At 43.5% G+C, this 11,841-nt stretch overlaps 3 pseudogenes; all 3 read right to left on the bottom strand.

Annotated features, from left to right (window-relative positions):
- Window positions 1-2,636, bottom strand: LOC148942975 (large subunit ribosomal RNA; annotated as a pseudogene).
- Window positions 2,637-3,228: 592 nt separating this feature from the next.
- LOC148942974 (5.8S ribosomal RNA) lies at window positions 3,229-3,384 on the bottom strand (annotated as a pseudogene).
- A 1,073-nt stretch (window positions 3,385-4,457) lies between these two features.
- On the bottom strand, window positions 4,458-5,920 carry LOC148942973 (small subunit ribosomal RNA; annotated as a pseudogene).
- Between the last annotated feature and the right edge of the window lie 5,921 nt (window positions 5,921-11,841).

The raw sequence follows: 11,841 nt of genomic DNA, 5'->3' as shown, positions 1-11,841 counted from the left end.
ACAAATCTCCCAGTCGTAGGCTTAGTCTCAGCGAGATCGCAGTGTAAATTACTGCTCTACCGTTTACAACACCCCGGCCGGGACCCACGTCGTCTACAAGTGATTTTGGCAGTCGACCTGATGTAAGAGTTGATTGAGTCGACGGTGAAGCTGCCCTGTCGCCGTCTCCCGAGGGCACGCACCCGCCGACCCTTCGCTCCGAAGCACTAGCAACCCGTGCTAACAGCTAAAGGACCAGGTTACGTTTAGCCACCAGTGAGTCCAAACGCACGGTACCTTTGTGAACTCCAGCACAGAGTATACCTTCAGAGACTTTCAGGTCTAATCACACCGACGTGGCCTCGCACCAGGGGCTGTTCGACCACGTGCAAAACCAAATGTCCGAACCTGCGGTTCCTCTCGTACGTTGCAGGATGCCTAGAGTACCGGCTTTGAACGTATGTTTGTTCAAACTAACCGGTCTCACGACTTTATAAACCCAGCTACCAGGTCGTGGAGGTGTGTTAAAAATATTACACATTGCGACATCTTCTTATCTATTATCGTACGTGACTACCTCTACGTATAATACATCGACGTAAATATGAACGCGGTGCTGCCACAAGCCAGTAATACGTGTGTTAACTTTTCTGACACCTCGTTCTGAAAACTCTAAACGCCAAAAGGATCGATAGGCCGTGCTTTCGCAGTCCGTACTCGTACTGAAAGTCGGGATCACGCAAGCCTGTTCCCTTGTGCTCTCTGTTAGGTTTCTGTCCTCACGGATCGGGACGTAGGACCAATTAGTGCTCAATTGAAAGCGGGCCATCCAAATAACCTACCAACCTCCGTCCGGTGCCTCCGAAGGGATCTAGAGCGCCCCCGGCAGGTGTACTCCATCAAACCAACAACCCCCTCCCAACCCGGCCTGGCCTCAGATACACTTTTTATTTTACGCGACCATGAAAGTCGTGGTATTTCATTGCCGACGTTACCCTCTCCCACTTATGCTACACCTCTCATGTCACTCCCCAAATCCGGAAACTCAGAGTCAAGCTCGACAAGGGTCTTCTTTCCCCGCAGACGTTACCAGGCCCGTTCCCCTGGCAGTGGGTTCGCTAGACAGTAGATAGGGACAGGAGCTCTGCGACCGGCGGTCCGGTATCAGCACAATGCTAACGCGCCTCCCATGTTAAGGGCTAGTTGCTTCGGCAGGTGAGTTGTTACACTCATCCGCGGGGTCCGACCTCCATGGCCACCGTCCTGCTGTCTGGAGCACCCACCTCCGTTCCTTGGGATCTGGACTCTGCAGGCGTGTGGGCGCGTGATCCGGACCGTTGTTTCATCACACCGCGCCAGTTATTATGACCCCCATTGTCCAACAGGGCCCTCGGTTAAGAACTTCGACACGCCAACCCCACATATGTCGGCATGGCATCTCTAAACATGAGCGGGTGTGACGAGCTTGAGGCCGGTACAGCCCCCCGGCCTATCATCAGTCATTGAACTGGATGAGACTCCCCGTCTCCTTTGCTTGAGCGCCAGCTATCCTGAGGGACCCTTCGGGAGGAACCAGCTACTCGATGGTTCGATTAGTCTTTCGCCCCTATACCAAGCTCCGACGATCGATTTGCACGTCAGAATCACTTCGGTCCCCCATCAGGGTTTCCCCTGACTTCGACCTGGCCAGGCATAGGTCACCATCGGTTGGGTCCCATCATGTGTTCTCTAGGTGCGTCGCATCCACAACGGGATCACGACTCCCCTGGGATGCGCCCTCTCCAGAGGAACCGGATCTCCCATCAGCATCGCACGCACTGCCTTAACTTTCATTCCGCCATCGGTCTTCTCATCGACCTACGACTCGCACACAAGTTAGACTCCTTGGTCCGTGTTTCAAGACGGGTAGGAAGGAACTCGCCTACTCTCCGCTCACCCAGGAGACCCACAAAGAGGCTCCCAGCAACAGAAGCCGGGCCGAATCGTTGCCGGGAATCCAGCATCTTGAAGCCGAAGCAACAAGAGCACTGGGTCCTTTGACACCGTTCCAGCAACGTGCGGATTACGAATCTACCCGGGAATAAACGCCTTGAGCAACGTAGATGACCAACTTGACCAGAGAACATCCAAGGCTAGCCTCAGTGATCACATCTGCACTTGCTACCTGCAACCATGATCCTGAAGATGGCTCGAGCTTCAAATGTCCATCTGTTTTAAACCCCTGGAGGATTTCACGCATTGTTTAAATCTCTCTTCAGAGTTATTTTAAACTTTCCCTCGCGGTACTTTTCTTCTATTGGTCTCACATTCGTATTTAGCCTTATATGTTGTTTACCACCTTTTTTGCGCTGAATTCTAAAGCAACACGACTCTAGAGAGACCTCGGAATGCCGAGCGTTCATCCAACCTACGGGCCTGACATCCTCTCTAGGCAATTTGGCCACAGTCATGAGGACTTTAGACTGGACAAATGACGGTATTGTGAGGCTCCCAAACGCTGCATCGGGCAAAATTGCCTCCTGAAGGAATCAATTGATCCGTAGTTCTGGGCTTATCCCTCTTCGCTTATCGATACAAGGGTAATCCTTGTTAGTTTTTTGTTCTCCACTGACTGATATGCTTAAGTCGAGCGGGTCGTCTCGCCTGAGTTGAGGCCGGGATGTTTTTATATAAACTGACAGGGTCGTTTGTTATTCGAAACAATCATCCAAAGTCACCTGGTAACCAATATACCTCTAGTGCCAGCAAGCCCCTTGGAGTCAAAAGTTCAATAACAAATAAACCAATTTTCCACTACCAAAGTCATAGTAGTCCAATCCTTTGACGAAGGCTGTCAGTCAAAGTGTTTTAGTTGAAAAGAATTTGGATTCGTCCCCATTGTTGGCCTTCTACTGTGAACAGCCCATATTGATAACACTCCTCTCGTTCCACCACAAAGGAGCTAAGTTACCATCACCAAGTTGGGTGACAATTAAATAGGTAATCCACAAGAGGCATAGCCCTTGGCCATGTATACTTGAAAAGATCACTTGCACTCTTTGTACCACAGATTCCCTAACCCACAGCCAAAAGAGAACAAATGAGACCAGCATAACGAGACCAATACCTCTCAGCAAATCCTCTCAACATCAACAGTTGACACAAAACTTGACGAGATCGCTTACATTCTCTATAGGTTGTAATCAACAACAAATAGTAGCAAGGAGCCTCGCAGTGATGGTAAACAATACCGTATAATAGGACGTAGTCCCAAGCTCAGTCCAGACGTAGTCCAAGCTCAAAGGCTGGACATGCAATTTGCGTTCAAAATATAGACGTTCCATGTGTCCTGCAGTTCGCATGGAATCACACGTCTAGCTGCGTTCGTCTTCGTAATGTGAGCCAAGTGATCCATCCTCCAGGGTCATTCTAATGAATGTTTCAAATTCTCACTCAAACAAGGCCAATGCAATTGCACCCTTGCACACCTCAAGCCAAGCTATATTGGGGCAAGCTCACCTTCACTCCCTTTAGTCTCGCGGAGTGGAATCCATTATCCTGGAATCATAGAGCCACTCTAGTCCCCAAATGACTATTTTTCACTACGAATTCACACGTAGAAAATATACATCGAGAGTTCAAGAGCATGTTGGCTTATTGCTTGCGAAATCGATGCTACATTAGTGCAATCGTAGTGCAAGACTTTGGCTCAACTGAGGACTCACGCGCCTCTCTTTGACCAAGCAAATCACCTGGTATCGCGCCACTTGGGCCCTCAGGAAGGGTAGAGAGTGCTTCCCGGGCCCCACCAAAATGTTGCTCGGTCAGAACCTAACAAAGAGATCGTAATCAAATGTACACTATTTCAGATGGCATGAATTTGGCCCACATACACAAATACAAAGATTTATCACCAGCTTTGCATGCTCAGAGAGCCCCCACTACAGAGCAAGATACAATCTCTTGTTGCTGCCATAAGAACACCCTCCATACTTGTAATGGATACAGACACCAAGAACTCAAGACAATACACAGTCATTATATCGAGGCCCCCCACACACAAATATGCTGCTGGGGCAACAACACTCACCTCAGTGTTGGTTCATCTCATCATGACGTCACAGTGATTCCATTGAGACTGTCTACCTTAACATTATTTGCATGCTCTACTCCTCTGAGAGCCACAACTACAGAGCCAGCTCAGGTAGTCCTCACAGTCAATAGTCTCACCATTTTTACATTAGTAACAAACCAAACTTTGAGGCAATCATCCCCACAATTACTGCCTCAAAGCCCCCATTTCCTCAAGACTCCATTGAACACTCCTTTTGTTCAACGAATGGCCCCCATGACTGATGCTGCACAAGGGTACTCCTCCACATGCGGATAACCCACGTGTGCACCTCAATCACCACCCACGGGAATGTGTATCAATAACCACGATAAGACAAAACAAATGAACCCCGGGGCATCTATAATAAAACTCGTTTATCAAACGCTAATGATCCGTACTAAGTGTACCAGACTGTCAAATTTTGACGACTTGGAAGGCCTAGCCTTTATATATTTTTTACCACTTTCCCAAAAACACCGAGCTAAACTACAGCGGACATGTCGAGTCGTCCGAAGTTCTCACTAAATCATTCAATCGGTAGGAGCGACGGGCGGTGTGTACAAAGGGCAGGGACGTAGTCAACGCAAGCTAATGACTTGCGCCAACTAGGGACTCCTGATTCATGGGGATCCTTGCAGTCCCCAATCCCAACCACGGAAGAGGTTCAGGGGTTACAAAGTCTTTTTGGACAGGGAGGAAGCGCTGATTCTTCCTGTGTAGCGTGTGTTCGGCTCAGAACATCTAAGGACATAACAGACCTGTTATTTCTCACTCTCATATGGCTAGACGCCACTTGCCCCTCTAAGAAGAGCGATCCACCACTAGGATTCATCGTCTATTTAGATGGCAAGAGTCTCGTTCGTTATTGGAATTAACCAGACAATTCGCTCCACCAGCTTATAACGGCCATGCACCACCACCCACTGAAATAAGAAAGAGCTCTCAATCTGTCAATCCTTCCAGTGTCTGGGCCTGGTGAGGTTTCCCGTGTTGAGTCAAATTAAGCCGCAGGCTCCACTCCTGGTGGTGCCCTTCCGTCAATTCCTTTAAGTTTCAGCTTTGCAACCATACTTCCCCCGGAACCCAAACACTTTGGTGTCCCGGAAGCTGCCCGCGGATTCATTCAAGTAACGTCCGCTGATCGCTGGTTGGCATAGTTTATGGTTAGATACTAGGGCGTTATCTGACCGCCTTCGAACCTCTAACTTTAATTCTTGATTAATGAAAACAGCCTTGGCAAATGATTTTGCAGTTGTTCGTCTTGCGACGATACAAGAATTTCACTTCTAGCGTCGCAGTACGATTGGTCCCGTCTGTCTCTGTTAACCATAACCTCAAGTCCAGAAAACCAACATAATAAGACCGAGGTCTTATTCCATCATTCCATGCTGTGATATTCAGGCGCGGTGCACCTGCTTTAAGCACTCTAATTTGTTCAATGTAAACGTATCAGCCACCCAGGACACTCGGTTAAGAGCACCCCGAACGATCCAATGAGTTGTCCGATCGAGGCAGTGACCACCTTGAGGCGTTACCACCCGACCAAGACCCATATCCAACTACGAGCTTTTTAACCGCAGCAACTTTAATATACGCTATTGGAGCTGGAGTTACCGTGGCTGCTGGCACCAGACTTGCCCTCCAATGGATCCTCGTTAAAGGATTTAAAGTGTACTCATTCCAATCACAGGGCCTCGGATGAGTCCTGCATCGTTATTTTTCGTCACGACTTCCCTGTGCTGGGAGTGGGTAATGTATATTTGGGACAATAATTTGGGGCGCCCACCCACCCAGAGTCTCGGGCAAGTTACCCAAAAATTTAAAAAATGTATGAAAAATTCAAATTTTTTCCAAATTTTGGGCTAATCTTAGGCAAAGAAAAGGTACTATTTGAAAGATAAAAATGGCTTTAAACGATTGTTTTGCCTGTTATTTCAATCTAATTTATTGTCCTATTTCAATTTTAAATTCTTTGTCAACCTTATTAAGGTTAGAGGCTGTGTTGCGGGTTTAACTCTTTTTTAAATTCTTGATCAGCATGCCTAAGACTCTATAGGCAGGCATGCCTTTCCAAAAACTAAATGTCAGAAAGTGTTTGTCAGATTCTAAATGTCAGAAAAGCCTGAATGATAGAAATCACCTGGCTCAGAATTGGGGTCTCAGTCGACCAGCCTATCTCAACGGGCAGTCAGTCGACCAACTATCTGGGCTTTATTTGTCCAGGCCTGAATGCTAAGCGATGGACCTGAGCTAGATTGGGACCCCATGTAAAAATGTAAAACAAAAAAAACAGATGGTTCTTGGCAAGAGCCCTACTGAGCCCTACTGAGCCCTCCGGAGTTCTTTGTCTGGTTTTGCCTGTCAACAAGGTATTTTTCTGTAATAAAAGTTAAATATTTTTTTGACACAGAAAAAAGAATGGTTCTGCCTACTTTTTTTATTATATGTATGTAAATTATCTGTTCGACACGCAGAACCAGAAAAAGAACAGGTTCTCACTACTTTTTTTAAGATATGTCTGAAAATTCCCTGTTCGACACGCATTGGATATTTCAAAGTACCTTTTCTCGTTCTAATATATTTTCTAAAATTCTATAACTCCTTCGGATGACTGCTTACAAAGGTATCTACTATATTCCAGAAGCACAAGGCGAGAAAAAAAAATGAGCATTTTTTTATAGTGCAGATATTGTTGGTATGTGTGTAGAGCATGGCTTGGTTACCGCTATGGCAATAGTCTAACCGTTGACGGTTTTAGGTATCCGTGAATAAGTTCTAAGGCGAGAGTGGAAGTTGTGACACATTTTTGAAGGTGCCCACCTCACTTGCCCAGAGTCTCAGGCAAGTGACCCTAAATTTGAAAAAGTGGAAATTGGCTCAGATTTTCTAAACTGAGCTGAGACAATGAATAGATACTATTGGGAAAGTAAACGTCTCGGCCACCCATGACTCTCGGTTACGAGCACCCCTGTGTAGAGCATGGCTTGGTTACCGCTAGGGCAACAGTCTAACCGTTGACGGTTTTAAGTCTCCGTGAATAAGTTCTAAGGTTAAAGTAGAATTTAGGACACATTTTTTAAGGTGCCCACCTCACTTGCCCAGAGTCTCAGGCAAGTGACCCTAACTTTAAAAAAGTGGAAATTGGCTCAGATTTTCTAAACTGAGCTGAGACAATGAATAGATACTATTGGGAAAGTGACTGGAGACGCTGGGCATCCGTGAACAAGTGCTAAATTGACGAAGAGCTCTGCGACCGGCGGTCCGGTATCAGCACAATGCTAAAGCGCCTCCCATTTTAAGGGCTAGTTGCTTCGGCAGGTGAGTTGTTACACACACCTTAGCGGTTTCCGACCTCCATGGCCACCGTCCTGATGTCTGGAGCAACCAACTCCTTTCCGTGGGATCGGGAATATGCATTGGTTTGGGCGCTTTAACCGGACATTTGGTTCATCCCACAGCGCCACTTCTGCTTACCAAAAGTGGCCCACTGGGCACCCGCATAAGTCGCAAAAAAAGACCAAAATTACTGCCAGGGCTTAGAAAACACATATAGACAGAAAACGGAAGAGCTTTTAGTTCCGTTCACTGACCGTGTCAAGAGATTTAACTTGTCTTCTTGACACTCTTTATGAGTCATCCCCATTTCTGCTAACCATACAATGGGTTTAGACTGACCCCCCTTCATTTCTGAGTACTTTATACTCCACCCATTTTACTCTCGATACACAATATTCCCTTAAGACCAACACTTAAAAATCATTCAAGTTAATTTGGGGGACTTGCCTGCTGTCAAGACATATCTACCGGTCGTAGTCAGAGTCTCAGCAGATTGCAGTGTAAAGTACTGCTCTATCGTTTACAACAACCCGGCCTGGACTCATGTCGTCTACAAGTGATTTTGGCATTCGACCTTATGGAATATTTGGTTTATTCGACAGTGAAGCTGCCCTGTCGCCGTCTCCTGAGGGCAAGCAACTGCCGAACCTTGGCTCCGAAGCACTAGCACCCATTGCTAAAAGCTAAAAGACCAAGTTACGTTTAGCCACCAGTGAGTCCGAACGCCCGGTACCGTTGTGAACTCCAGCACAGATTCTACCTTCAGAGGCTTTCAGGTATAATCACACGGACGTAGCCTCGCACCATTGGCCGTTCGACCAAGTGCAAAACCAAATGTCCAAGCCTGCGGTTCCTCACGTAATTTGCAGGATTACTATAGCAAAGGCTTTGAACGTCCTACATTTGGTGTAGGTGAACAATCCTACACTTGGCGAAAACTGCTTCGCAATGATAGGAAGAGCCGACATCGAAGGATCAAAAAGCGACGTCGCTATGAACGCTTGGCCGCCGGAATCACGCGTCTAGCTGCGTTCGTCTTCGTAATGTGAGCCAAGTGATCCATCCTCCAGGGTAATTCTAATGAATGTTTCAAATTCTTCCTCAAACAAGGCCAATGCAATTGCACCCTTCCACACCTCAAGCCAAGCTATATTGGGGCAGGCTCCCCTTCACTCCCTTTAGTCTCGCGGAGTGGAATGACGTAGACTGGATTAAGATATACTAACGCTAAAAAAAATTACTATATTTCAATCCGAAGAAACAATTAGATTTATTAACACGATCGTTATTTATATTGTCTTATTTGATAGATAAATAAAGATTAGAAATTATATAACAAGCTGTGAACTACTTTTTCTAAAAAGTTTAATATATCGCCTATATTTTTTAAACAAACCTTCACAAGTCTTGCAAAAATTTTTAACGTCTTACTTTTCGATAGTTAGTACAGTTTCACAACCAACGTGGTATGTTGCCTCAAATACAAAATTTTGCTTACTCTCATTTACAACCATAAATTTTGAATTTCTATGGCAAAACGTAACCCAACAACATTGTACTCAAAATAGTTGAAATCTCAGAGAGCCCCAACTCCAGAGCAAGATATAATCTCTTGGTGCGGCCAAAAGCAAGCCCGAACTACATGGAAGGTCGACCAAAACAAAGTACCCAATTTACGCAAAATTTATGATAAATGTGCCCCCCACACACAAATATGAGGATGTGGCTCATAAGCTAAAATCAGTTTGTGTTAAGATAATAAATTCTACACATATAGTCCAGAGAGACTGAAACTCAAAACGAGCCGAAGTTAATTTGAGCAAGGTTTTAAACCCTATGCTTTATAAAAGCTAGAAAACAACTTATACTTCACTGAAAAAATTCTCTTAAATGTTTTCACTTATAACTTTAAGAAAAAAAACATTAATTAAGATTTTAGGGAACAAATATTAGCATATGTATATTAAACTGACTATGCGAGTTTTTTCCAGTAAATTCATTTGAATTTTTTTCAGTAAAGTAAAAATTATATTCTGATACCCCCATTTTTCAAAAACTTCCTTGTTTTTTCCTTTGTTTTTTGAATTCTTGACTGCACTATGTAATTTTACCATAATTTATATGCCAGAACACCCAAAACAGAAAAAGCGAAAATAAACCGATTTCGTATTTTCTTGTCTCTGGCTGCGCTATCTCATATCAAGCCCCTGCCCTGACCACACTGGTAGAGAATCGAGCAGTAGAGCAAAAGAAATCGAAGAGTGGAAGAAAATTCGTTTATAGCTAACCTCAGGCGAGAACTTGAGAAAATCATTGATAGGACTGTAATGTATATGTAAAATGACTATTTTAAGAGGATATATAGGAAACGGTGGCCGGTGTTTACCCCTTCGGCGATTTATCCCCCCCCCCGAAAAATAATCCCCCGGAAAATACCCCCAGCGGAAAACACCCACCCCCCGGAAAATACCCCCTCAGAAAATACCCCCCCACGGAAAATACCCCCAGCAAAAAAACGGAAAATACCCCCCTGTGGAAAATAAGGCTTTCCAAATTTGGGAATTTTATTTGAGTTTTTTTTTTATTATTTTATTTCGGCAGGGGGGAGGAATTTTGGTACTTGTGCATTTTGCGCCACTAACTCAAGTTAAGGCTGTGTAAAACTCGAGAACAACCCGGTTTCTTCGTTGGTTTCTTTCATCTTAGCATGAGACAAGACAAAGACAAGTGACAGAATAGATGGTAAATATATAATTTGGGCTATATATTTGCTCATAGGGGGAGGGGGTACAATATTTGGACAGTTTGACGTCACAAAACAATTCCTTCTAGGCATGGCAACTAAAAAATTACAGAAGAATAGCGAGGTATTTGGAGATTTTGTTAACTAAAAAAAAAAAAAAAAAAAAAAAAAAAAAAAAAAAAAAAAAAAAAAAAAGAATAAATTAAATTTAATGTTTCATTTATGTGTTTTTTCCAAGTGTTTTTTTTTCAATGACCGGTTTTCGAAGTATTAAGCACTATTATTAGTTTAATTTAGTGTTTCATTTAAGTGTTTTATGATGATCGCTGATAAAAGTTTATGTTATTTGTTACTTTAATTTATCTTATTTTACTACGTTAGTGGCCGTTTAGTTTGGATTTAAAATACACTTATCTATCTATATATCTAATATGCAGAATAATTGTACCAAACAAACTTTTCGTGTAGACCCACTATACTTTACCCCCCCCCCCCTCCTAATATGAAAATCTATAGCCCAAATTTATTTCTAGTTTCAATAAAACTGGTGTGTCTTCGAATTTTAGTACCAAAATTCGTTCCCCCTACGGAAAAAAAAAATAAAACTCAAATAAAATTCTCAAATTTGCAAATCCTTAATTTCCACGGGCGGGGGATATTTTCTGGGGGGTATTTACCGGGGGTATTTTCCGGGGGTGGGGTATTCTAGGGGGGTATTTTCCGGGGGGATTTTCGGGTGGGTAATTGCCGGGGAGGTAAACGCGTAGAACCATAGGAAACAGTTGAAGAAACAGATTTATTTGTGAGAATATCTTAATATTTTGTGAGGAAAATGGGTTAGACAGTTACACCAATTCACGGGCATATAGGGAGGTTGATGTATCTGTTTTCTGTTGTGTTTTTTTTTGTTTTTTTTTGGGGTGGGGGGGGGGGGGCAAACAATAAAAGTATAATGATTGACGAAATGAAAAGGGATCATGCTAAGACAATAAAAAAAGTAACGTTTGATTCTTTTTTTTATCCTCTTTCTAAATACAAAATCTTCCCCAAGCCTATGTCCGAGGGCACTATTGGATCGTAAGGGACGAGGAGGGGTTGAGTTGTAAGGAAATTAATCCTGATATTTGTATACATTAAGGAATCTAATAATAATACTTTTATTAGCAGTTTCCCTTTAGATGGACTCAACCACTTCAAATTTACCAGGCCAATGTTTTTTAATGTTTTGAAGGAAAATATCAAAAAATAGGTTTTTTGATAAAAAAAATAAAAAAGAATTTTTTTAAATTAGGAGGGAGAAATGTCAGTAGGGAGCCAGGTATTACCGCTACGGGGTAACACTGCTGCCATCTATAGTCAAGTCTAACGGTACCTAACCACATAGACAATGTTATTGATCGAGTCTAACGGGACAAGATCAAAATTTGCATATTAATTTTACTTTTATTTGGTTAAATGGCTTTCTCGAAATTTGTTTGATTATATTTACGAACGTTTTTATTAGTAATAAATATATGTAACTTACGAATTAACTTACGTAACAAACTTCTATATTTACATATTTTTAATACGTATACTAGGAGGTTCACCCCCTAGTCAATACCTCGCTCTTTAAGCTAAAGTTCGAATTTTGTTCCAATTTTTTAAAAATGACCCCTTAATCAGAAAGGTCGTTATTTAGAATAAATAG

This window comes from Artemia sp. Qi Xiang Cuo, chromosome 16, assembly GCF_049724085.1.
Source record: "Artemia sp. Qi Xiang Cuo chromosome 16, ASM4972408v1, whole genome shotgun sequence".
NCBI lineage: Eukaryota > Metazoa > Arthropoda > Branchiopoda > Anostraca > Artemiidae > Artemia > Artemia sp. Qi Xiang Cuo.
Note: the sequence above shows the minus strand (reverse complement) of the source record. Positions and strands in the feature narration are given on the sequence as shown.